This window comes from Ambystoma mexicanum, chromosome 2p (assembly GCF_040938575.1).
Source record: "Ambystoma mexicanum isolate Mex_15411 chromosome 2p, UKY_AmexF1_1, whole genome shotgun sequence".
Classification (NCBI taxonomy): domain Eukaryota; kingdom Metazoa; phylum Chordata; class Amphibia; order Caudata; family Ambystomatidae; genus Ambystoma; species Ambystoma mexicanum.
The window spans coordinates 573972061-573997556 of record NC_090923.1 but is presented as its reverse complement, the minus strand read 5'-3'; positions in this window follow the sequence as shown (position 1 = coordinate 573997556).

Genomic DNA, 25496 nt, shown 5'->3' with positions numbered 1-25496 from the left:
CCCCCAAACCAGCTCAGGGAACATATACATCTTGGTGGTGGTAGAGCGCACCACTAGGTACCCTGAGGCGGTTACTCTGGGAAGCATCAAAACCCCCGTAATTGCAAAGTCTCTGATTGGGATATTCTCTGTGTTGGTTTTCCCACGGAAGTTATTTCTGACGGGATCAAATTTCATAGCAGCGTATATGACGGCTATGTGGGAAGAATGTGGAGTCACCTGCTGGCTCTCCACATCCTTCCCACGGAAGTGGATTCGTCACACAATCCTTGTGTAGATGGACGAATAAAGTGTAATGCATGTGGGAGTGAAGCTACAAACCCAAAGCAGGGTTTTGATTGTGGAGTGACAGACAGGTTGTCTCAGTCTTTCAGCATGAGGTCCAGATTTGCTTTCTCGCCAATGTGGAGACTGAATTGCAGTCACTAGAGAGAAGTAAAGTAGACCAGGAGGCAGGGGAACCATCAACGCTTATTTACTGAACTGTGATACAAATATCACAGAGCCTATGTAGGTCGTCACACCGGACAGCTGATTTGGATATGGCCAGAGCTTTAAGTGGGCTGGGACAAGCTCCAGGAGTCTCCAAAAACTTTACCCAAACTGGGGTATTCTCAGCACCCACCACCAATAACCATACCAAGCAATTATGCCTTTGGGCACCCATAGGGGTCTGAAAGCTCAAACGAGGATCATTTGCAAGCAATCAAAGCAATTTTAACTGCTTCTAAATTATCCTCATTTGTGCTTCAGATTCCTAACAGCCCCTAAATAGGATGCTTAATGAGTAGGGCTTACAGACTCTTAAGAGCCCCTGACCTCATTTAGAAGCTATTGGGAGTCTGAAAGAGCAAATGAGGATCATTTACAAGCAGTGAAAGGAACGTTCTTACGAGTGTCAAAGCTGAACAGAAATTATTTACAGGCAGTGAAAGGAACGTATTTGAGGAAATTAGACGTAGTCTTCTCCTCATGCATGACAGCGTAAGCCATACACACAAACACTGAAACTGACCAATAAGTATGCATGGCTCATGGTTTGCAAACGTTTTACTGCTAGGGTGATTTTTGTGATGAATAAAATCCTCACCAAGTCCATTGTGTGTTATGCACTCAGAAGGGCTATAGGCTTGAAATAAACACATATTTGCCAAATATACAAAAAAAGCACATTATTATGTTCTCAAAATGCTCTTTCATTTTATGGAAGATTTATGTCCCCCCTTACACTTTCTCAAAAGGGGTGCATTCACAGATTTAGGGTGATTACTCACTGAATTCATTGTTATTATTCTGAGAGAGTTATTTATTTACAGACAGTGATGTATTTACATACAGAACCAGAGAGAACTGTGAGACCACGCTGAGTAGAATGACCAAAAATAAACCTTTGCAGGTTCTCATGATTTATTGTTTAGGACAGGTGATCCTTGCCTGAGCCACCTGTACCCCGTTAGGTCACACTCAGCACTCTTCAGGTCATGCCTATAGCTCCCAACTGAACCATTAAAAAACCTATATTGGTTAAAGTTATTTGACCATACAATGAATGAAGTTACAAGCAGTTGTGGGCTAGACCAAAACAAAATAATGTGACATACAATGAATATTTAATCAACAAAGTATGATATTTGCATTACATTTTAGACAAATGAATTTTCCATGGAGTAGGAGTATTCAATAACTCATACCAATCCTACATAGAACAAATCCTAAATGAATAAGAGCAACGTACAAGGTGTACATTCTCTTGTGTACAATATGTTACAGAATAATGTAAACATATGAAAGAAAAAAGGGGAGAACACATTTCCCACATTAATTTCATACATATAAATCAATTGCACTTTCAATTATTGTCTGGATTACCCCCTACCATAAAAAGGTATAGAAAGGAGAAAGGGGAACATTCCCTAGTCAACTCCTAATCTAGAGAATAAGGGAGTTATTTGGCGGTCCAGATGCTAAAGGCCAGCATTTGATTTCTGTATTCACGGATAAAGACACATCCTAGGTCTACGTCCCGATAGGTGAAAACAGGCACCCTGTGTTTACAGGAAATGCCTGATGTTAGGTATGGACGTATCGGCAGGGAGGTGGGTGTGCCACCTTCTTCAGGACCCCAAAGAAATTGGAGCACTGTGGATGTGAAGAAACAGACTATTAGAAGATCATTACAAAAACGGGCATCAAACTCATGTGGACAAAAAAGACCCAATGTACAATTAAATATGAAAAATGAAAGCCCACATAGTGTGCCATCACCACCGGAAGAAACCATGTCGAAGGTAATAGCATGTGGCTCCAAAACCAAACACCTTGTGAACCTAGAGAGGGAGGGAGGTCGCAATCCAATCTACCACCTCACCCAAACCCATGTCACTGGATCACATGTAATATAAGAGTGGTCTGGGGGCCTATTCTAAGTGCCCATGTATCAAGAAAGTAAAAAAAACAACTTACTTATAACTCAGTTGTCCAGGAAGATACTACCAAACAGATTAGGTAACGAGGCCTTCCTGTTCAATAGAAGTCCAGTTAGGACACAAAAACCATAGGGGGGCTAGAGAGAACACAAGACACGTGTTGAGCCAAAGATACTGATATAATATGTCTAGCTTAAAGACACTCATACGTTGTGTCTACATGACCTGAGGGAGGGGGGACCCCAGGTACAGGGGTAATGGTGACTGGAAAAGACTGGTGCAGGTATGTAGGGCTTAGAGCACGTGTGAGGGGAAAGACCCAGCACTAAAAGGGTGCCGTGTATCAAAAGTACCTGAGAATGATGGGCCAATCAAACGTTGCTATGGTCGGTCCAAACAGTCCTGAGTGTCCATATGGTTAAGCTGGTGTACCTCCGGACAAGTGGAGACTTCTTTTACTCATTCGTTCCCAGCAGCTTTTGAGTTCCCCCTCTGTGTACCTATCACCTAGGCCAAACACCCTTGTTACAGCTCCCTCCCGCCCTCTGTTTCATCCCACATAAAGCACTGGATGATTGCGGTACTCTTCACACTGCAGCACTCCAGGATCTGCATCCTTCGGCACTCCACATAGTCTGGACTACGGCTCCCATGATTCTTCAGTGGTTTTGTGGCACTAGTAGTCCAAAAGGACAGCGCAGGTTGCAGACCCCTGCTTGAGCTTGTGTTCTTTCTCATTCAATTAGCACATGCTCAGTGGGGCCTGACCCGGATGTGGTGTGTGTCCAGTTTAATTATGGGCCTGTTGCCCCTTTAAGAAAGAGTGTCATGACAAAGTCATGACACTCCTCAATAAAAGGGGCTCTGCTGGCACGTGAGGGGCAGTGCAGCAGAGCCCAGGAAGTGGCAACTCGTGTCTGTGTTGTCATTTGTAGCTGTTAGCCGTGTGATCATGGCCTGCTGTCGCAGCCTCCCCCTGGATGCCCCCAGAGATGAGGCTGCTACGCTGCTGGGTGTCCCCAACAGCTATCCCCCAGTCCGATGATCCAGACTGGGACGATGCTCCCTGCCACTGGTGTGCTGCATGCCCGCAGCTGCATTGCTACGCCGGATGACCCCAGTGTCTGGTGGGACCCGCTCGGTGGACCGGGAGCGAGTCGCCACATTGGTGGCGAGGTGGTCGGGGCCCGTTGTAGTGGCATCCAGAAGCCTTCTTTGTGTTGCGGCGGTGTCCGTGTGTGAGGAGGAGGAGGCAGTGGCAAAATGAAGGAGCCACGTGGTGAGGGGGCGTGGCCCAGAAGATACCCGGGCCTGCAGCTTCCTGTGACCCAGCTGGGGTATCCTGGCAAGTGGAAGAAGGCACTGTGTTGATTGCGAGCCCGGAAGAGTAGAGAAAAGGAACAGCTGAGGCCCTGAGGCTACCACAATACAGAATCAGCGTCAGCTGTGTACGTGGGGGAGCTGTGGCCTCCGCAAAAAGGAAGTGGGCGGAGCCTACTTTCGGTCCAGGCCTGCATCGGTGACAGTGCAGCGCGCAGAGGACTGCTGGTATCTCCCGGTGAGTTTGCAGGGAGGACAGTGGGTCCTTGCACGCCCACACCAGCAGGACAAAGGTCAAGGCCGCATGGAGGGAGTGGATGTCAGGGCCATCTGACACCCGGACTTGCAGCGGTGAAGACAAAAAAAAAAAGAGCATTGAAGCCCACTGCAGCCCAGCCAGACGGTGTCAGCGGCCCACCGTTTGACGTCAGATGAAGGTGTGGGTGTGTGCCCACCCCCAGGACGATCAAGCAGGTGAACAGAGCGCTGGTGGGAAGCTAGAACATTCTGTGTTCCCCACCGAATCAAAAGGGGGAGCAGACAGACCTCTCCAGTGGCCATAGGAAAGTGAAAGACAGGAGAGGCCTCCACCAGTTGCTTGCCCACAACATGGACAGCGCCATTGTGCTGTCCAGGCAGCATACCCAACATACCTGTGTACCCCATTGGCCCTGAGAGCCCAGCCATCAGGAACACCAGAACAGCCCTCAGGGCCCATCAATCTGCCCTTGCAGTAGCGCTGCTACTTTTGCCAAAGAACCCAGAAGGGTAGCAGCTCCAGAGGGAGTGCTTGTGAGCCCATGGGGATCCTTAACCTGCTGAACCAGGCCAGGTGCCCATCCGCAGTCAAGTGGATGGGCCGCGTCGAGCACGTGAGGCAACCATCATGGGGGATGAGGAAAATGAATGGGCATATCGCCAGAATATACAGCTTGCGCCGTCAGCAGGTTGAACACTGCTGCTGCGATCTGAGCGTGATCTGTAGGTCGCAGGTTCGAATCCCGGCAAGGCCAACTCAGCCTTTCATACTTCCAAGGTCGATAAATGAGTACCAATTTCGGTTAAGTGATATTGTATGTAAATATGTGCTCTGTAAATTGCTTTGGATTAAGGCGCTATATAAATAACACATCATTATCATTATTATTGATGTGGTGGGGGCTCCAGCCAGTCTAGGACCTTGATGGACAACATGGGTGGAAAACCTCGAGCTGTATTTTGAGGCCGTCGAGATCAAGGACAGGGCGAAACGCCCGACACTCCTGTACTCAGCCGGCCCGGCTGTCCAGAGGCTGTTTAAGACCCTGCGGTCCATAGACTGGTCATATGGTGCAGCCATTGCAGCACTGAACAAGTACTTCATGCCCATGGTCAACAGGGATTATGAACGGTTCAGGAGGTTCAGGTGCGCGAGGCAAGAGGAAGGTGAGAGCCTTGATGCATTTCATGGCAAGCTGCGTGGCATCACGCTGTCCTGTGCTCTCGGTAACTTCGAGGATGAAGAGATCAGGGTTCAGATCATCTGTGGCTGTAGCTCTGCTAAGCAGCAGAAACAGGTCCTCATGGATCCAGGGCTGGGCCTCGACCGGATACTGGAGCTGAGCCGTGCCCAGGAACTGACAGAGGTGCGTGCCTTGGCTATGGACCTCTCCAAGCAGCAGCTCAAGCTGGAAGCCCCCATGCAACGAGTGAAGCTGGAGGAGGTATCGGCCGTGGGCAAATGGCAAGGAGGTAGGCCAACGAGAAAAGGTGATTGGCCAAGGAGAGAGTCAGGTGCCACAATATGCCATCAGTGTGGATGGGAACTCCCGCACGCGCAGTCGTTCCCGGCCAGAGGACATGCGTGTGGGAGGTGCGAAAAGATGGATCACTTTGCACAGGTGTGCCCAGCCCCAACGCTGGCCAGCATGGTCAGGCCATCAAGAGGAAGTGCGCCAAAGGAGGTTGCAGGGAGGAAGCTCCCCCAGAGTGGCAGAAGTCCAGGTGGCAGAGGAGCAAAGGAGGGGACTGTACAACTATGCGGAGGACAAAGAGGAGGAGAATGTGTTCTTCTTGTCCTGCAACAGCTCAGGCGGCCAGTTTGATCCAGGCATCTTCTGATCCCGATGCCTGTCACTGGGCCTCCCCCTGGGTGCGCGGACTGGAATGCACCTTACTTTGCAGTGATTGAGTGTTCATGTGCATAAGGTTGGTGCGCGGACTGGATTGCACCACACTAGTGGACCCCTGTATAGGGTTGTTCTTTTATGTGTGCTGTGGGTTTTCTTTTGTTATAAGAAAGGAGGGATGTGGTGTGTGGCTAGTTTAATTGTGGGCCCGTTGCCCCTTTCAGGGGTGTCATGACTAAAAGGTGCTCTGGTGGCACGTGAGGGGCGGTGCAGCAGAGTCCCCCAGTAAGTGGCAACTCGTGTCTGTGTGGTCTTTTGTAACTGTTAGCTGTGTGATCACGGCTTGCTGTCTCAGCCTCCCCCTGGATGCTCCCAGAGACGAGGCTGCTACGCTGCTGGGTTCCCCCCTCAGCGTCTCCCAGTCCGGTGATCCAGATCCTGCAGGGAGCTACCTGCCACCAGGGGAGTTGCTAGGTCAGGAAAAAACCCGGGGCTAAGCTGATGTCGGAACTGTTGGGACTGGGGGCTAGCTAGGCTTTTGGCTGTAGCTCCTGAGATTCTATCCGGGGCTACAACCAAAAGATCAGGGGCTATAGCCCCCTTAGCCCCCCCCTAGCAACGCCCCTGCCTGCCACTGGTGTGCTGCGTGCCCGCAGCTGCATTGCTACCCACACCGGAGAGCGGGGTGGAGAACGTGTATTGAAAGTGTACGCCATACCGAGATACTTACACTACAAGGGATGACTGGCTTTTTTCATTCAATATCATATTGGGACATATGCATTTATTTCACTGAGTGGGTTTGTGATTTTGTGTGCTGAATGTGTGTGTTTGTTTTCCAGCTGCGTGTTTCTGTATGTGATTTTGTGTTGGGAGGGCGGTTGTTTTTCTGCTATGCGTATGTATGCGTGTTGTCATTCGATTTTTATGGTTTTATGAGAAAAGGTGTGATGTTGTTTGGCCAACACCAGAGGGGGCTGTTAAACCATACTTAAGTATTTCCAGGATCTTCTTCGCGGCACTCGGAACGGATGATCCTGCATAACCTTGCAGACCGGTATCAAAATGCAGCACGCACCGAACATGCTTTAAAGAACATCCTGTACCGTTCCAAATGGGTGTGTGTGTGTACGCTGTCTGTTTTTATGGACACGTGTTTGTGCAGCTGGGTGACTGTTTTTGCGCATGTGTATATCCATGCCTTTCTGCGTCTGTTTTTTTGAGTCTATTGTGGCACACTTGTGTGTCTATGTGAGAGAGAATGTGTGTGTCTGCAGTGATCCAGCACGCCTCTATAGTTTACGAGTTTAACGTAGTGAGGCTTTGCCTACTCGACCCTCCTGCGTCTGTCTGGCCCCGGGTTGAAATCCGTGCAGACTACAGAGAAGATCTCTCTGGTCTATTTTTTTGGGGGGGGGTGTGTGGAGGGTGCCTTTGTATACTAGACGTTGAGGAACACGGTTTTCACAAATGTGTTGACTCGCCCATGACTGTATACCGTAGCCAAGAAGATTTAGAAAGAAAGCAAGCGGAGCGAATTGGAACGAAAAGCGTTGGCGTCTAGTCAACACCAGGGGGGGCTGCTGAGCCATTCCGCCTATGCATGTTCTGTTAGGCTGCATTGAGTGGTTGACCTAAAAATACCTCGCACGCTGGGGAAAAAAGGCATAACATTTTGCGCAAAGGCATTTAAGGACACGAGCAGTAGTTCTCAAACCCTGCGCCCTCTACTGGTAAAATTAGGAACTAGAACACAGTCTACCATAGATTGAATCCGTAAACAAAGAATACATTGACAGGCGTATTCGAAAGAAATATAAAAGCCACAGCCTATCTTGCGAGAGATGTACACCTTTAACGGGTTTCTGCTTCTTTTAGGTTGCTATATTTCATATTATCTACATCATCTCACACAGTGTGGGTTGTAAACTGGGTTCGAGTGACATTTATCAGGCGTCGAGGCAGCAGTAATTGTCGGATCAGGAATGTGCAGGTCGAGGCGCATCCTCGCGAAAGGCGCAGCTATGGTGGAGGCGAGAGAACGTGCCTGTGGAGGTACGTCGCCTACGTGACCTGGAGGGAGCAGGCTGCAGGTCCCTGGCAAAATATGCGCCAGCCCGAGACGACTGCTTCCAACGGAGGCTTCTCATCGGTCTAGGAATTACATAAATCAATTCAAAGCACGTTGAAACATGTTTGGCAGCAGAGACGTTGCTGGGGGGCGGGGAGGGGGATAGAAGCTATGGGGTTACAACCAAAAAGGCTAGCTAGCCCCCAGTCCCGCCAGTCCCAAAATTAGCACCGCCCTGGATCTTTTCCAGACCTAGCAACACCCTGGAGGGCACCCTGTAACTGCACTGTCATTTTTGTTGGAGTTTACTAGTCCCCCAGTCGCAATATTAGTGCACGAAGGGTGGAGCCCGCAAACTGAAATCAAGCACACGTCCATCTACCTCATCAGCACTTCAAACTCTCCATCTCCAACACAGTAGCCCCAGAATAATTAACATCTCACAAAAACAAAACCCTCACCCACCCAACCTGTCTCGATCTGCTTTATTTTATTAGATGCAATACTGGACTACGTGAAAATCAGTTTCCTGCAGCCATGCAAGCAGTGCTACTGAGCCCGTGGCAATGCAGTGCTTTACAAAGGTCCAGATTGCATGCAGTGGCGTCGCCAGAAATCAAATTTAGGAGGGGCACAGAGGGGGCCACAGACAAAAGTAGGGAGGCCGCCCATAAAAGGGCAATGTGTGACGTCAGAAGCACGCCTGCAGAGAATCTTTTGTGCACACCAACTACCACACCCCTATTGTGCGCTTCCCCCCCCATCAGAATGTAGGCACTAAACCATTAAGTCACTAATGACCCATCATTAGCAGTTTCATGCGCTACATTCTGATTGGAGGGGCTGCTCTTGACTGCAGGGTGACTTAACAGCTCTACATTGTTGTGCGGCAGCATTGATTGCAGCCCTGTGTGTGTGCTGTGCTGGTGGACACAGCGCTGCAGACAGTGCAGAGAAAGTAGCCCAGCTGAGGTAGGGGGGCCCAGGATTTCAGAGGAGGTGCCCGTGCCCCCCCATTTCCCACTAGCAAAGCCAATGGTTACATGAGATCATGACATTACATATGTAAATGTTCCTATATTCACAGACATCATTTGGGAGTCCCTAGGGGTTGCAGCTGCGACCCCAGTCAGCTCCCCTGCTGCCCCTGCCACTGCCTCTGTGACCCCTGCTGAAGGAGTACAGAAGGAGGGCTCCTGCACACAAGTGCACAAACCAGGATGCACTCTGCGCTTCCTGGTTTCTGTTCTTGTGTGCAGGAGCAAATAAGACCTCAGAAGCAGCATCCGAAATGTCGCTAATTGGAGGTAAGTGAAATGGAAATGCAATTTTGCATGTGTATGTTGCATGTATGCATGTGTGAATGAGAGAGTATGTGCTGTGAAAATGCTGTTTGTGTGGATATGTGTTTGAATGAGCGAGTATGTGTTTGAATGCGTGAATGTGTATTTGAATTTGCATATAAATGCTGTTTGAATGCGTGAATGTGTGTTTGAATGAGCGAGTATGTGCTGTTTGAATGATTGAATGTTTGTTTGTTTGTTTGTTTATTGAATTTGTAAGCCCCGGAGGTAGCAGGGCGCAGCAAAGGTTATGCAAGGCTTACAAGGTTACATAATGACAAACAGTATAAATTGACCCGTGAAATACAAAATAGGTAGGGCTCAGAATATACAAGTAGTAGATTTCAAAAAAGTTATTTACATCTTAGTGTACAATAGTATACAATAGTTTACAATATTAGGAGGTAAAGTGTGCTAATGTGCAGTAGTTTCAGTTGAGACTAGTCTTCGGTCAGATTGAGGTGGGTGATGAGGTTCTTTCTGAAATGTGGGTAGGGTTGATCAGCTCTCAGCTCGTGTGGCATGGAGTTCCATAGTTTAGCGGCCTTCACAGGGAAGCTATTGCCGCCAATCTTGGAAGATTTGAATCTTGGTACCACCAGGCAGTTTGTATTGATAACTCTGGGAGGCCTGCTGGAGGTTCTTCTTGACAATTTGTCAATTAGGTAGCTGGGGGCAGCATTGTGTAATGCTTTGTGTGTCTGAGAGGCCATTTTCAGAAGTATTTTGTTATGGGTGGATAGCCATTTATATTGGCGTCTGATTACGGTCATGTGAACTCTTTTGTTAATGCCTAGTGCAGCTCTAAGAGCGTTGTTTTGTAGTATTTGTAGTTTTTGGATACTGGCTTGGTTGGCACTGCTGTAGAGAGCATTGTAGTAGTCTAATGTGGAGAGAATTAATGCTCTGCCCAGTATAATGCAACTGTCGTTGGAGAGGAAGGGCTTACGAGCTCTGATAAGCTTGCACGTGTAGGCTTTAGTGGAAGCCAGGGATTTCAGTTGTTTATTGAAATACATAGTGGTGTTCAGGTAGAAACCTAGGGTTTTTACCTCCTTTGAGACTATGGTGTTATTGCCATCAATGATGAAAGAAGCGTATTCATGACCTAGTTTAGAGATGTTAGAGGGGGTACCAAGAATTATCAGCTCTGTCCAGTCATCATTCAGGCATAGGCCGTGTGTGGCCATCCAGGCCTGAATGATGAGGTAGATCCTATTCACCAACGCCAGGTCCTTGCCATGATCCCCGGAAAGCGGGAGGAAAATCTGTGTATCATCTGCGTAATTAGTATAGGTCATACCCAGAAGGTCCAAATCATCGAACATTGGTTTGGTGAATATGTTGTACAGAGTTGGAGACATTCAAGAGCCCTGAGAGACCCCGCACACGATTGGGGTAGGATCAGCCGCCGCTGATGGGGAGAATACTCTGATGGTTCTGTCGCTCAGGAATTATTCTATCCTCTTGACAGCATCTGTAGAGAAGTTGGCTGCTGAGTCAAGGTGCCTGCAGAGGACCTTGTCATCCACCAAATCGAATGCAGCTGAGAGTTCAAGTAACATCAATAGTGCTGTCTTCGCTTTATCTCTCAGCTCATCGATTTGTGTTTTCAAATCTATCAATGCAGTTTCCGTCCCATGTAGGGGCCGCAATCCTGATTGTCTGAACCCTAGGATCTGTGAGTAAGCAACTTTGTCCAAAATTGTAAGTAAAAATGGTACCGTTGTGATGGGGCGGTAGTTTGTGGCGATAAGTGGGTCTAAAGTTTGCTTTTTCAGAAGTGGGAGAACCCAGGATTGTTTGAGGTTGACTGGGACAGTGCCAGAGGCAAATGAGGTGTTGATCAGTTTGGAAATTAATGGAGAGAGGTCTCTCGTGGCATCTTTTATGATGTGTGCTGGGCAGACATCTCCTTTACAGTTAGAAGGTTTAAGTGATGGGATAGTTTTTTCAACTTCTAGGATGGAAGTTTTGGTGAAACAGAATCTGTTATTTTGATCAATGGTTTTTTTATTCAGTGGGGAGAGTTAGTGGGCTGTGCTAGGTTCAGAGCATCTTTCTTATTTTTTATTTTGATTTGTAGAGTGTTTATTTTATTAGTTAGGGTTTGTTGGATCTCTGAACACCAGGTCTTGTTTTTGATACAGATATCGGGTGTGGAGATAGGGGACTCTAGTTCTCTTAGTATTGTAAATAGTTCGTTCATACTAGAGTTGTAGTTGGCCATACGTTCATTGTATGAGTTTCGTTTTGCCAGACAAATTTCATTTTTGTAATGTAATGCAGTGGAAGTTAGCTTCTTTTTATTCTCACTAGAGGGGCAAAGCCGCCAGGTGGTTTCACATTTTCTTTTTAGTGGTCGCAAGTCCTTTAGTTGTGCAGTGAACCACTTGTTAAGGTGTGCTTCGGCTTTACTTGGTCTCAGTTTGAGAGGGGCGACTTTGTCCAGTGTGCAGAGCATAATCTTATTATATTCCTGCACCAAAGTGCTTGGGTCGAGATTATCCGGCAGAGAATTTATGGTAGGTAGAATGTTAGGAATCACACTGTCCACTGTGATATTCTTTTTCAGTCTGGTTAGACAAGGTGGCGCTACTTGAGGAGCTATGATTATTGGTCTGGTGGTAGATAGAGTCATGGACACGAAGGAGTGGTCAGTCCATGATAGGGGGGAAATGGAGGTAATGGTAGCTGTGCAATTGTAATCAGCTACCCATTCCAGAGATCTGCCCTTGATATGGGTGGGTTCATTTACTTTTTGCGTTATTCCTAATGCATTGAGGGAGTTGGCGATTTGTAGGGCCAAGCAGCAGTACTTGGGAAGTAGGTTTGAGATTACTGGCAAGTATATTATGCAGGTCCTCCTCAAATGTTCCAATGGGCCCAGGAGGTCTGTATATTACATGCATGGTTGGGAGTTGTTTAACGGTAGTTTGATAGAGAGGAATTCGCAGGATTGCAAAGTTTGGGGAGAGGCTATTCTCATAGATAGGCTCTCTCTGGATAGGATAACTATTCCGCCGCCACGGGTTACATCTCTGTCTTGTATGGAAATGGTATATCCTTCCGGGATGGCTAGCAAGAGTGCAGGTCCTGCAGCATCATGTAGCCAGGATTCCGTTATGGATAGGAAGTCCAGGCTGTCTTCTGTGATTAAGTCGGCTATGTCAATAGCATGAGCCACCAAGGACCTTGCTTTAAGGAGAGCTCCTTTGAGGGGCTGATTGTCTATTTTGACTGCGGTTGAGCGTGGAGTAAGGCTGGTAAGAGCCGTAGCCTTGGAGAGGGGTGTAGTAGTCTGAATAGCAGTGGCACAGAGGATGGGTGGGGAGGTAGGCCATTTGGCAGTATTGGAAGTCGTGATGCGATAACAGTTAGTTTTCTTGTTGGTGGGTCGTAAAGATCTGGTCAGAGGCTCATATAGTTTAGGATGTCTGGCGCGCAGTTTGAGATTTCTGTTGGACGTAGTACATGGGACCGTGGTGTAGTCTTCTGAAGACTTGCAAGGGGGGTGATTAGAAAGGGCAAAGCTACTAGGGTTGGGAACCATGATTAGCAGGTTGAATGGGTGTGATCTATTCTCTTCTAGAATGGTTCTGTTAGTATGGACTGTGATGCTGATGGCAAGGAGTTGTAAGGCGACTTATATCAGGGTGGGGTGAGAGATGCTTTGGCCTGGCATGTTTAGCAGTAAGTCAAGATGTGGTATAATTTGTTTGGCAGGCTTAAGCAAGATATGCCAGGTAAACAGAATGTCGTAGGATCCAGTAAATCACAATATGCAGATTCGATTTTTAGCTGTGTGGGCCTAGAAACACAGTGTGCAAGGTAAGCAAAGTGCCATAAAACACAGTAAGTCACAATAGGTAGATTCAATTTTTGCTAGGTGGGCCTAAGAGCACAGTGTGCAGAGTACGCAAAGGTGCCATGAAAACATAGTAAATCACAATAGGCAGATTCGATATTAGCTGGGTGGGCCTAAAACACAGTGTGCAAGGTGAGCAGAGTGCCATAGAACACAGTAAATCACAATAGGTAGATTCAATTTTTGCTAGGTGGGCCTAAGAGCACAGTGTGCAGAGTAAGCAAAGGTGCCATGAAAACATAGTAAATCACAATAGGCAGATTTGATATTAGCTGGGTGAGCCTAGAAACATAGTATGCAAGGTGAGCAGATTGCCATAAAACACAGTAAGTCGCAATAGTTAGATTAAATTTTTGCTAGGTGGGCCTAAGAGCATCGTGTGCAGAGTAAGCAAATGTGCCATTAAAACATAATAAATCACAATAGGCAAATTCGATTTTTGCTTAGTATGCCTAGCGCACAGTAAGTATGAGTAAGCAAAGTGCCATAGGGCACCACAAATTGCAGTGGGCGGATTCAAATTTTGCTATTGGTTATGTCACATGTCACTTGGTCTTAGGCAGTTGTCTCAATAGGAGGTTATAGCAGGCTGCTGTGAGAACAAGGCGTAATAATGTGTGGCTAGAGGACATTAAGTTAGGAATAGGGACAATCTTTACAAACCCTTGTGTCATGATTCCTGCCCCTCATGTCCCCAGCCCTCCAAGATGTCAGGCTGGAGCCAGGCCACGATCACCTACATGGCCCTCAAGGGCCTCTCCATCCCTCCAAAGACCCACTTGGAGTCAGACTTGGCGCTTGTGGCACCAGACTCACTCACTCCCATAGGATAACATTGGGGATTGGACTTGTTGTGCATTGATGGGGACAAGATGGATGCCCCCACATATTTCGGTTCCCAGAACTGCATGTGCGGTCTAGTCTTTTGAGTGTGGTTCAGCCCAGAGACACCTGGGATACCCAGAGACTATTTAAGCCACACCCAGGCTGAGAAACATGCTTTGCGTTTTCTGTACCTGCAGCGTGACACTCACCGTGTTCGGATCGGTCTCCAGTAGACCTGCATCTTTCTTCTGCACTCAGCTCCTGCAAGAACAAGAACACCGTTAGGAACAGCCTTACCTTGCAGTGCTTCTGCCCATCATTAATTGCTCCTTCTGTTCTGTGGGCATCTTCGGCGGTGTCATTCCCATCCCGGCACGCCGCTTCCTAAGGGAAAGGGAAAAGAACAGAAAAAAGGCATTAGTAAGCATTCTGCAAATCTTCGCTTATTTTTAAATACTGTACGAGCTTCAAACGCTTATTTGAATCCCAGCCACTCTGGGGGAACTCTGTCTCCAGAACTTCTCATTCATCTGCAAGAGGGAAAAGACACTCCAGGTTAGCGTGGAAACATCTAGAGGCGCCGCATAACACGCTTACACACAGCATTTGTTCTTCATAACCGGCATCCACGCTGAAGACGTCGCGGCACCTAAAAGACACAGAAAAAGAACTCAATTCAATGCAAATACGAAAGGGGTGCATCACGCATCGTGCTCTCACTCACCTTCAGGGCTACTCATCTCAGCAGCACGCCGCCATCACCGGACGCCGGCCATCATCTAAGGAAGGAAAGGAACAAAGTTAGAGAACTGTTCAAAAGACTCATTATACTTACCTGTCGGACTCTTACCAGTGAAGTAACTAGGCAGCAACGAGCCTGCATCAATCAACGCGCTCCTGCGCTGAAAGCAGGACAGAGAGCATACTATCCAAGAAAACAAGGTGAGCTATGGATCAAAGTGAAGGGTTGGACTCCGGGGAAGAAGGGGTTCAAGCACACAGAGACAATAGGGAGTTAAACTCTACCAATCCTGTGTTTCAGGCACAGTCTCCGGTCGGATAGCCTCCAGGGAAGGGTTCAAGGTAGTAAGAGGTCAGAACAGGCTGAGTAACATCCCCGTGGATACCAGGTGAGCGTTACACCTTATAATAACTGTGTAATACGGAGTGTGCAGCAATAATATAGAGATTGGATCGTGTCGGGTCTTTAAATAGTAATACATTGTGACTTACGTAGGGCATAGGATACAGGATGCCGTAGCAGTGCATACTGATGCATTATGCTTGTACTTCGTGTTTAAAGAAGTTCAGAATAGGGTACTCCCTCGCGCTCCACGACGCGAACAGGAGGCAAACAGGGGCCTTAGTATGGGCCTTCGGGTGAGGCTGCCGGCGTTTCCACCTGCCGGCAGATGTGGCCTATTCAAAAAGGCTGCTAGTAACCTAGCAACGAGGCACCCGGCATCACAGGGTCAGGCAGAACAGGTCAGGCCAAGCAATATCGTCGTTGCATGCTCAGTGGGCTATACAAATTCGGGTGTCTTTGTGCAGGCAAGGGTGGTCATGGGCAAGGGAGCCTTACCACGGCGGATGGCTCTCCAGGAAGTCATGGTGCATCTAGATGCCGTGGGTGTGCATCGGCATCAGCATCAGCATGGCTCGTCTCGCGCTCTGGCTGCGAACTGCTGTTTGCGGAGGAGGAAGGGGCTCCTGCCCTCTCCTCGAGGTAACTGCTGTTTTGGCTGACTGAATGTGTCTTTGAATATACAAATAAATGGTGTTTGAAGGTGTGAATGTGTGTGTTTGAATGAGCGAGTATGTGTTGTTTGAATGATTGAATGTGTCTTTGAATGGGCTATTATGTGCTGCAAATAATGCTGTGTGAATGTGGGAATGTGTTTCAATGAGCGGGTAGTAAGTGCTGTAAAAATTCTGTTTGAATGCATGAGTGTGTGATTGAATGAGCAAATAAATGCTGTTTGAATGCGTTGTTGAATGAGCTATTAGGCTGTGTAAATACTGTTTGAATGTCTGAATATGTGATGTGTGAATGCAGTTTGAATATGTGTTTGAATAAGTGAATAAATGCTGTGTGAATACAGTTTGAATGCCTCAATGTGTGTTTGAATGAGCAAGCAAATGCTGTGTGAATGCTGCATGAATGTGGGTTTGAATGAGTGGATGAATGTGGGTGAGCATGTGTTGGGTTTGTGCCAGCCTGCAATGCTACTGTATCATAAATGCCCAGTAAAACATGTCATGCCACAGTAAGAAATGGCTAGACTGATTTCATGAAAATGTATTTTGCCATGCAGTAAAACGTATCGTGCTTGCTTTAAAAACACGATTAAGCAAGCATTATGAGTGTTATTATGTGGCTAGACTGATATTTTGTTGGACTTTGTCTAGCCATTTCTTACCGTGCAATTACTTTTTTTTACTGGCCATCTATGATAGAGTATCATAGATTGCCATTAAAAAGTGGATGGCACAGTAAGAACTGGCTAGACTTACTACACCAAAATGCCAGTCTAGGCCTGTAATAACTCTTACCATGCTTGCATTAAAAGCATGATAATGCAAGCATGATGCAATCACTCTAGCCAATTCTTTCTATGGCATGTTATTTTTTACTAGGCAACTATCATAGATGCTCAGTAAAAAAATGTCATGCCACAGTCAGGAATGGATAGACATAATACACCGAAATGTCAGTCTAGCCACATAATAGCACTTATCATGCTTGCTTTAAAAGCATGATAAAGCTTAATACACCGAAATGTCAGTCTAGCCACATAATAACCCTTATCATGCTTGCTTTAAAAGCATGATAAAGCAAGCATGTAAAGTGTTGTTACGTGGCTACAGTGGAATTTTGATGCAATCAGTCATGCCATTTCTTATTGTGGCATGACATTTTTTAATGGGCATGCATGATACGGCGGGCATGATAAGTGTTATTTCAGAAACAGCTGAAAACACTTCTGTTCTAGTTCTTATGTGCAGCCACACCTTCTCTGTTCTAGCTCCTTGATGCTGTGTGGTCTTGTTGCGCTCTAAAAGTTCTGATACAATACAATACAATACTAGACCAGCATTTTGGTGCAGCCAGCCTAGCTATGATATCCTACTATGGAATGGCATTTTTTACTGATCATCTATGATGAAGCAAACATGATAAGTGTTCTGGACTGGTGTGTATTGGAGCAGACAGTTGAACCATGTTTTATTATTTTGGCATGGCATTTTTAATGGCAAAGCTAACAGGATTATGTTCTTAGTTGCAGGTTCTGGCATCCTAGAAATGTATTCTTATGATATTATTACTAGCATTATGCACACAAGATGAGTATGATTTTATATGGGAATACTGTCATGTACAGGTGCAGTCAGAATGAAAATGTATGGGCACAGATAGTTTGAATATGTTTTTATACTGGCATATATTGTGGGGAAATACATCATAAAAATGCACTGGGAAATGCTCATATGCACTGTTGGCAACTTGCAACCATTGTATTTTTTTCATTAATTACCCTACAAAACTGTTTTCAAACTTTATGGCTTTTCAACCAATTTTTCACAGACAGTTTTCTGGATAATGCACCATTTTAACCAATTATTAAAAACACGTTCTAAGGGGGGAGAACCCACCAGACTTGTTTGGTTCAGGCACCCTCGCTATGCTAGGTCGCTCTTGCAAATTTGTGGCAAATATTTACACCCCACAAATTAAAAAATGCACCGCCCGCCACTGGCAGTGTCAAAACAAAAATAAAGTGGGTTCTTAGAACCCACTTTATTTTTGGAAATCACGCGGTGAAGTTTGGATTTCTCTAATGTGCCATATTCTCAATGGCAAGACTGAAGAGTAGTATTTGTCTGTATAAGATAGAAAGTGGATGCTCCAGATAAGCTACTTATTTAGAGTAAACTTGTTTGTTTTATTTTTCAGAGGCCTATCATTTTGTGCAAATATTCTCACCCTTTTAAAGTTACTGTGACCTAGATTTTCCCATATGCAAGTAAACAAGTATTCTATCATATTTTTATGCATAGCACTTCATGTCCGACTCCTGATATCTCCTGCTTTTAAGCGCTGTAAAAATAGGTGTTATTGGTGCGAAATGTAATAGTACTTAGTGTATCAACCTTAGAAGGATGAAGGACTGGTTCAGCCCTGCAGAAATATGAACATGGAAAGTGCAGGCTGGCACTTGGCAGAGATGAGCTTTTAACTCACCAATCTATCCAATTATGACACATAATGCTGTTTAATCAATTGTGCAGGTAAAAACATGCATCAGGATATCTACCACCACCTGTTCCAACCAGGACCTTTTAAAAGAAAACATAGCACTACTATTATCAGGTTTACTAGTGGGATGTGACATTACAGTATTTGGAATTTTATGAAATGTAAGCTTTCTTATGTTTTACACCCGTCATTCACTTCAGTTTGTGACATCAGGGTTGAACGTCATTTCATGGGATGTCACCGTGGGCGAAGGTCACATGCCATCACTTACTTTGATGTCATTGGCCATGAGATGTCACTTCCGCTACCCATGGCATTTTGATGAATTGACGTCCCTGTTTTAGTTGGCTCTTCTGATTCTGTTTCCCTTCCAAGTCGGTCACCATGCTCTTTCCAATGGCTACAATCCTTTAAGTGGGATATAAATTCGAGAGTGTACCCCGACTAGTCATTAAACAATAGCTCGGGGCTGGGGCTGGCACGCATTAATAATCGCAGGTAGCTAAGGAGACATCTGCTATGGTTTTCACACCAGACATGAAAAGATATATCATTTATTTAAAAAAATGTTAAGATGATTTTATTTAAACATTTAAACATTCTAATAACCAGACTTCGATATAATAATAAATTGTGCAAAATCAAACAACATATGTTATGATTTTTTTGGTTCCATGTCTTTATTTCCTTTTGCTGCATGGGCCTTTCACGTGCAGCATTTGTTGCAGAGCAGAGTTGTTTCCTTTCCCGTCCCATGTCCTAACCAAACTGCATTTTCGAAGGAGGAGTCCCCCCCTTCAGCCACTGCCCCACCTCAGTCTCCACAAATGGGACGGTGCTCCCTTGACCCCACGACCCAACCTGCAACCCCACACTTAGCTCAATCTCCACTTCTTGTCACGCTGCTCCTCTTCCGCCTTTTACTCTTCACCACTTCCAACCCACCTTCCCGCCCTTCCCCACCCACCTCCTGGCTCAAATGCCCTAGCCCACCTATGCTGCCTTTGCACCACAGTAAAGATACACAATGAAAAGGTGTCACACTAAAGACCTGTGCTGCAACGGCGACGCGGGTAAGACACGTCACTATTTGTCCGACAGAGTATTAACAGACAGGTAATATTCAAAATGTATGAAAAGGAGGGTGTGATTTTAAAAATGGGTGATAGTAACATCTACAGGATAAGAGCAGTACTCTCTTGAATCATCTTTTAATTGACTTTTGGTGTGGGGCAGTTTAGGTCAGGGCGTCCTGGTGGAGCCCTGGCCTGAGAGCAATGTTTGGCTCTACTAGTGTTGGGCCTCGGCTAGTTCCGGTTCTGGTTACACCACCATTCAACTACAACACAGAGATACTATGACACTATTCGGTATAGCTGTTCTCATACCAACATCTGCCTCATACTCCCCATCACTCTAACTAATCACTGCTGGCTACACACCCCCCAGCCAGGCGTTCCCCTCAGGCCTAACGCAGCCACAATCGGTCTGGATAAATCCTGCCAGAACGAACACATACTCTTGATCTCTCAACCACCACACCTACGCAAAGAAGCAGCTATTACATGAATGCCATACCAGCTGTACACATATCCGGTGCTCACACGCACCTTTGACTCTCTCTACTCTCTCTACTGACTTGAACTTCGGTTCCCAAGGGCGTTCAACCTACCAGCGCCTTCAGACCATACCAATGGTACATAAGACGCTATATAAATGCAAAGTAACATAACATAACATAACTTAAAGCCCTGCATGATTTGAGAAGATATGATAGGTTATTTATAAGGCGCTTAATACCCAGAGGTTTCTAAGCGTGGACCCGGGAATCAAACGTGTGTTGCTCCATGTTGTCTTGCTTCCAAGGCGAGCACGTTGCCACTGAGCTATCCTCCCGAGACTGCATGGATCCCTCTCTTAACCACAGAGGAACTACTGCTATTTCCATGGACGCTGCTGCAGCACTGCTCATGCGAGACTAGTCCTTTCTCCTTTGAACATAGAAATAGGCTTCTCAGTCCTGGTGAAAGAGGTCTTGATGGACAAGCTCAATGTTCCCGAGGCCAAGCCTAAAGGCCTTTGAGATTCCCATGGCTAAACCGGCACTTCAATATTCCCTTTGGCTCACAGTGCAGAGCCTGCACATACTCCTTCTGCCCCCCATCTCAATCCAAGTCAGAGAGAGAAGAGCGGAACTGTCCCCACTGTGTCTTTCATTCTACAGAAGAAAATGTCCTCGAAGCCACGAACAAGCAGGGGCCTGCAACACCTGCTCTCAAATGCTTTGTACCACTTCCTTGTTTTCACCAGTGCAAAGATAATAGACAGCTATTATGTAACTAAAAGACTCGCTGCACAGATACCAGTGAGAGGCACATAGTAAAACCGCAATAGCCTCTGATATGTCCCACTAGTTTGGAGTGGGATTTCTAAGCCAAAAGTCTAAACAACACCTGGATGACAACAAGCTGCATGCATTTTCCAATAATCTCTACACAAAAGAGAACTGACACTTATGTTGTGAATCTTTATATCTTGAAATAAGCAGCGGTAAAACGGAGGGTGTTTTCTAGAGATCACTAGCTGCCCTTTGTCACTTCCCACGGGCGTATTATCTGCTGTCTATTTGGTTGTGAATTCACTTTTCGTTTTTGGTACAGGTAGCCCTGCATTTATGAGGAGTGCATTTATGCACGGGTAGTATAGCTCAGTGGCAACGCCCTCGTCTTGGAAGCAAGACGATGCAGAGCAACGGTTCAATCCCGGTTCCAGGCTTAGAAACCTCTTCGGTATTCAGCGTGTTATAAAAAAAAACGATGATAAATACAACTACCTGGACTTACATTGATGCAAAATGTCACGATTTTAAAATCCTGCACTTGCAGAGTATCACTTGAGAAGTTTATCTGCACGTTCTTTGAGCAACTAGTGAACACATAGGCCACTGGTGGTTCAGAGTTACAACAGTGCAAAAAATCATAAAACAGACACTACAAAAAGAAGTGCGAAAACAGAAGCAGATTTAACAAGTGTCTACATGCACTAATCACTATGATCTCTTGCATTGAATTGATCACATCTCTCAGCCGAGATGGGAGGCCCACTGGCTGCCAGTCAAAGCCTGCATTGAGTTCAAGATCTTATCGATTACTCACTGCTGTATTCACAGTGCTGCACCAGCCTTCCTCAACCAACGCATTTCCAAAAGACTTAAACGGCACTGCCTGCGCTCCTCTGCCACCCTGACCCTAGCCATACCAAAATACACCAGGAAGGTAGCTAGGGGCAGCAGCTTTCCTGTCACAGTACCCACCCTGTGGAACACACTTCTCCCTTGCATCCAAGAAGAAGCTTCTTATTTAGTCTTCAGAAAAAGACTAAAAACTTGGCTGTTTAACAAATACGACTAAGATTGCAAGCATGTGTTGTCTAAGGCTCCTACTTACCATTGCCTGTTTACAACAAGGCTGTCCCATTTACTTCTGCCTGTGTTTGCTAATCTGTACCAGCGCTGTGATGCCTGCAGGTCTGGGCGCTGTCAATAAATCAAATAAATAAGTAAATAGGTGCTATGGCTCTATAGGGCCAACAAACACTAATGGCAAAGTGTATAGAACATGTAATACATGATCACTTGACTATGGTCCACAGAAGGGAATTGGTTCTGTTAGTTTGACTATGGGAGTTAGAATTAGAGATTGCCTTTGCCTGATAAATGATGTCCTGCGATCCATGAGATTGCCTTAGCCTCAGCAGGATTTAACCAACTAAGATTAGTCCACCACGATTTTCAGGTTGGGATCAGATAACATGTTTGACAGACTTTCACAGATACTCAGGAAGGAGGGAAGAGTGAGAGTCACTTTAGGAGGAAAAAGTGGGATTGTAGTTTGTCAACATTACTGGATGTAATGGCCTCCGGACTTTGCAGTTTCTTTGCATGCAGACCACTATTGTGTGAAAAAAAGAGATACATGTGCTTATGACAGTTACATACAACCTCTGAGGCCTGGTGTCATCTCCAGCAATCTGTGGCGACATGCAGAGATCTAGACGAAATCAGTACATGCTTGTTCTTCATTCAGAAGGACTGGCTCCTCTTTTCATCTTCATGATGGCAACAAAATGAGTATGCTTCAGCTGGATACTAGTATCATCTGTTGTGCATGGTGACTAAGAGAGTTGGAGGAGCCTCAGAAACAACTGTGCTTCTTTCTTTACCCTTGGAAATGATGGGATTATCATTATTACAGCAGCCACTGCTTTCCCTTTGCCTATCACTTAACCCTCGTGGCTTCGGCTTGCCATCCAGATCCCCTGCAGGCTTCACAATGTGCATTACCTCGAGTGGTAAGGTGGAGGTGGGGAAGTCTGGGGGTTAGTTTCAATCAGAAGTGATAACTGTCGTTCCTACACAAGGTGACTGTTATAATTGCATCTTCTGTCCAAGCTTCCATTTTCTTTTACCACAACACAATCTGTATTGCAGGAGTCATACTGTTGGTTCACATCAACTGAACCAATGAATCGAACACACTTTTAGCACAGTGATTTAAGCTGAAAATGTGTTCCTTATGTGAGCCATTTGGTGAGCCAATTTGTGCCTATACCACCTGCCCCCCACCTTCTCTCATTGTCCTCTTTCTCCTACTAATATATATATATATATATATATACATATATATACATATATATATATATATATATATATATATATATATATATATCTGCCACTGTGGCCCCCTCCCGTTATCCCTCTCTTGACGTCTCTCCCTCTACTTGTTCCTCTCCGATTCTGCATCCGCTCATTCCTGTCTCCGCTCCCTCCTCGTTTACCTCCATCCATCCTTCTATCTGGTATACCCTGTGGCCTACCCGTGTCCCCCCGCACCACTTAAGCTCTCGACACCCTTCACTGCACCACCCGCTGCAAACCGAGGAAAGAGCGAAGGGACTTATGCTCACTGGCCACAGTGCGTCCGACGCTAGGCAGCCTTCACTATATGGCTTTCTTCATTTTCTCAACCTAGCACATGGCCATGCGGCTGGGCCTAATAGCAGTATTACACAGAGCCCACTTTGCTTTGCTCTGGTCCATTAGTTGGGCTCCTGGGCTCTTAATTACTAGCATTGCGGGGCTCCAATCAATATTTCTTAAGTATTTGTGCTGGCCATAGAACTTTGTATAACCTGTGATATGAGTATGCTCGATTGCTCGTCCTTTTTGCATAGACTTGCATAATAGCCTGGCAGTTAAAGGGTTAAAATAAATGAGCCAGTCGTATATGCATCAATAAAGCAAAATATGTCAAAAAAAGTAGCAGGCGCTCCTCTCCAGAAAGAACATGGCATGATAACCTGTTCTGAGAGGAGAGTTTGCAGCACACGCTTTTTGCTCACTGTACCTTTCACAGATGGAAAATATTAATTTGCGTATCAGTCTTTGTCCTGCCCATATGGGCAGTCCAGCACCATAATGCTATGGCAATTCCTCTCTGAACAAGCAAAATATGTGTGTAAACACTGGTAAACACTGTTCCCAATATTTGTTTTGTGAGCGAACGTGGATCAACGCCGATAGGCACCGATTCTCTAGCAGAGGACCTTTTCCACCTCAGTTAAGTTCCAGTGTCTTTTAAACTACTGCCCAAACATGTGACCTGATACCACAATTGAATTAAAATGAACCATGGGTGGCGTCATTAGACCTGCCGGCTGTAGCACATTCTATTGGGCAGAGGGCCGATAATCAGGAGTTCAGGCATTAATATTTCGAGTGTGATGACATAATAATGTAAGAGCGCCCCCTGGATTCGTCTAGAATCTCCTATCTGTGCACAACACAGCGTTTCGGCTGTTGAGCCCGCGCTCCCTTCTTAAGTATTTTGTTCCCTCCTGCGCCAGCTGCAGAGACTTCCGGTGAGATTTCGTATTCAATGAATGTACGATACTGTTTACGCGATGGCATACGGGTTCGCCTCTGGTTCTATTTCACAACCTTCCGGTCGTCGAGACATACCTTTAAACCCTCTGCACCGGTATCCCAGAGGGGCCGGGGTGCTGCGTCTTTTTGAGCCTCGCTTTCAGTGCTTGGAAATCCCTTCAGTCAGGTGCTCTGCACGCATTACGTCGGCGAGCAAGATCCATCTTGTCAATTGTTGCTGTTTTCTCCTTTTAATGGACTTCAATGTTCCCGCTTCCCAACGAATGCCTTTCATACAACACGTGCACTGTTGCAATGCCCTTTGAGCAAGTTCTGAATTGAAGGAGAGTTGCTTGCACTTTAATTACTGACATAATGCTTATGATAAAATATTCCCTCCTACTGCTGACAGATACATAAGCAGTGTCTCAGACATGATCATCTGTAAGACACTTCAAAGTACTGACGTGCCCACAGCTTCGCACCTGGTTCATCACAAAGGCGTAATTTAATCTTTCTCGCACATTTCAAACAAAACACGAATTTGCATCGCCAAGAATTTTACCTTTTGTGCAGGCATGGGATTTGCATAGCTCTCAACCATTTGTCTCGGAAAGGCGGGTGAAATCACCCGATTTTGTTTCTGGCGGGTGAGACGCCCATTGGAATGAATGGGCGTGGAGGAGGCTTGGCGGGTGAGTCAGCCCTTTGCAAAGCGGGTGACACCCGCCAAAAGCGGGTGAGTTGAGAGCTATGCATTTGCTAGGCGCTACTGTAATGCCACTACCTGTGTGTAATTCCTGTACACGATAGAACTTTTGGTATTGCCAATGTTTTTTTTAAAAAAAGAATGATTTGTGATATTGGTTAGGTCATGGCAATCCTTACACAAGAAAAACACATAGAAAATAGAAAAAGAGACAAAAGAAAATCACATATACATCACCTAGTCGTTTTTAAAGGGTTTTTCAATCTGTGCACTGACTATCTTCCCTGCGCACCCACTCTGCTGGCGACACTCTTGATTCCCTCATCTCTGGTAAAACCCTTATCCCATATCTGGTCACCACCTCCCAATCTTGGTCTGACTTCTCTCTCCTTTACTCCTATTTGGGATGCCTTGTCCCTCTATCCGAGCCACCCATGCACTGCCAGCCTCCTTCACAGCCATTCACTGATGAAGCGAGTGTCAGCTCTTCTCCACCTTAATCCCCCACACTCCCCCGCTCTGCACTCTTGCTCTGACTCTGCCCTTGTAAATCTGCCATTTTGCCATCTCCAACACTGTTGACATCCTTTCCCCTGCCATGAGGAACCATCTAAAACCTGACACCAAGAACAACAGCTGCTATGA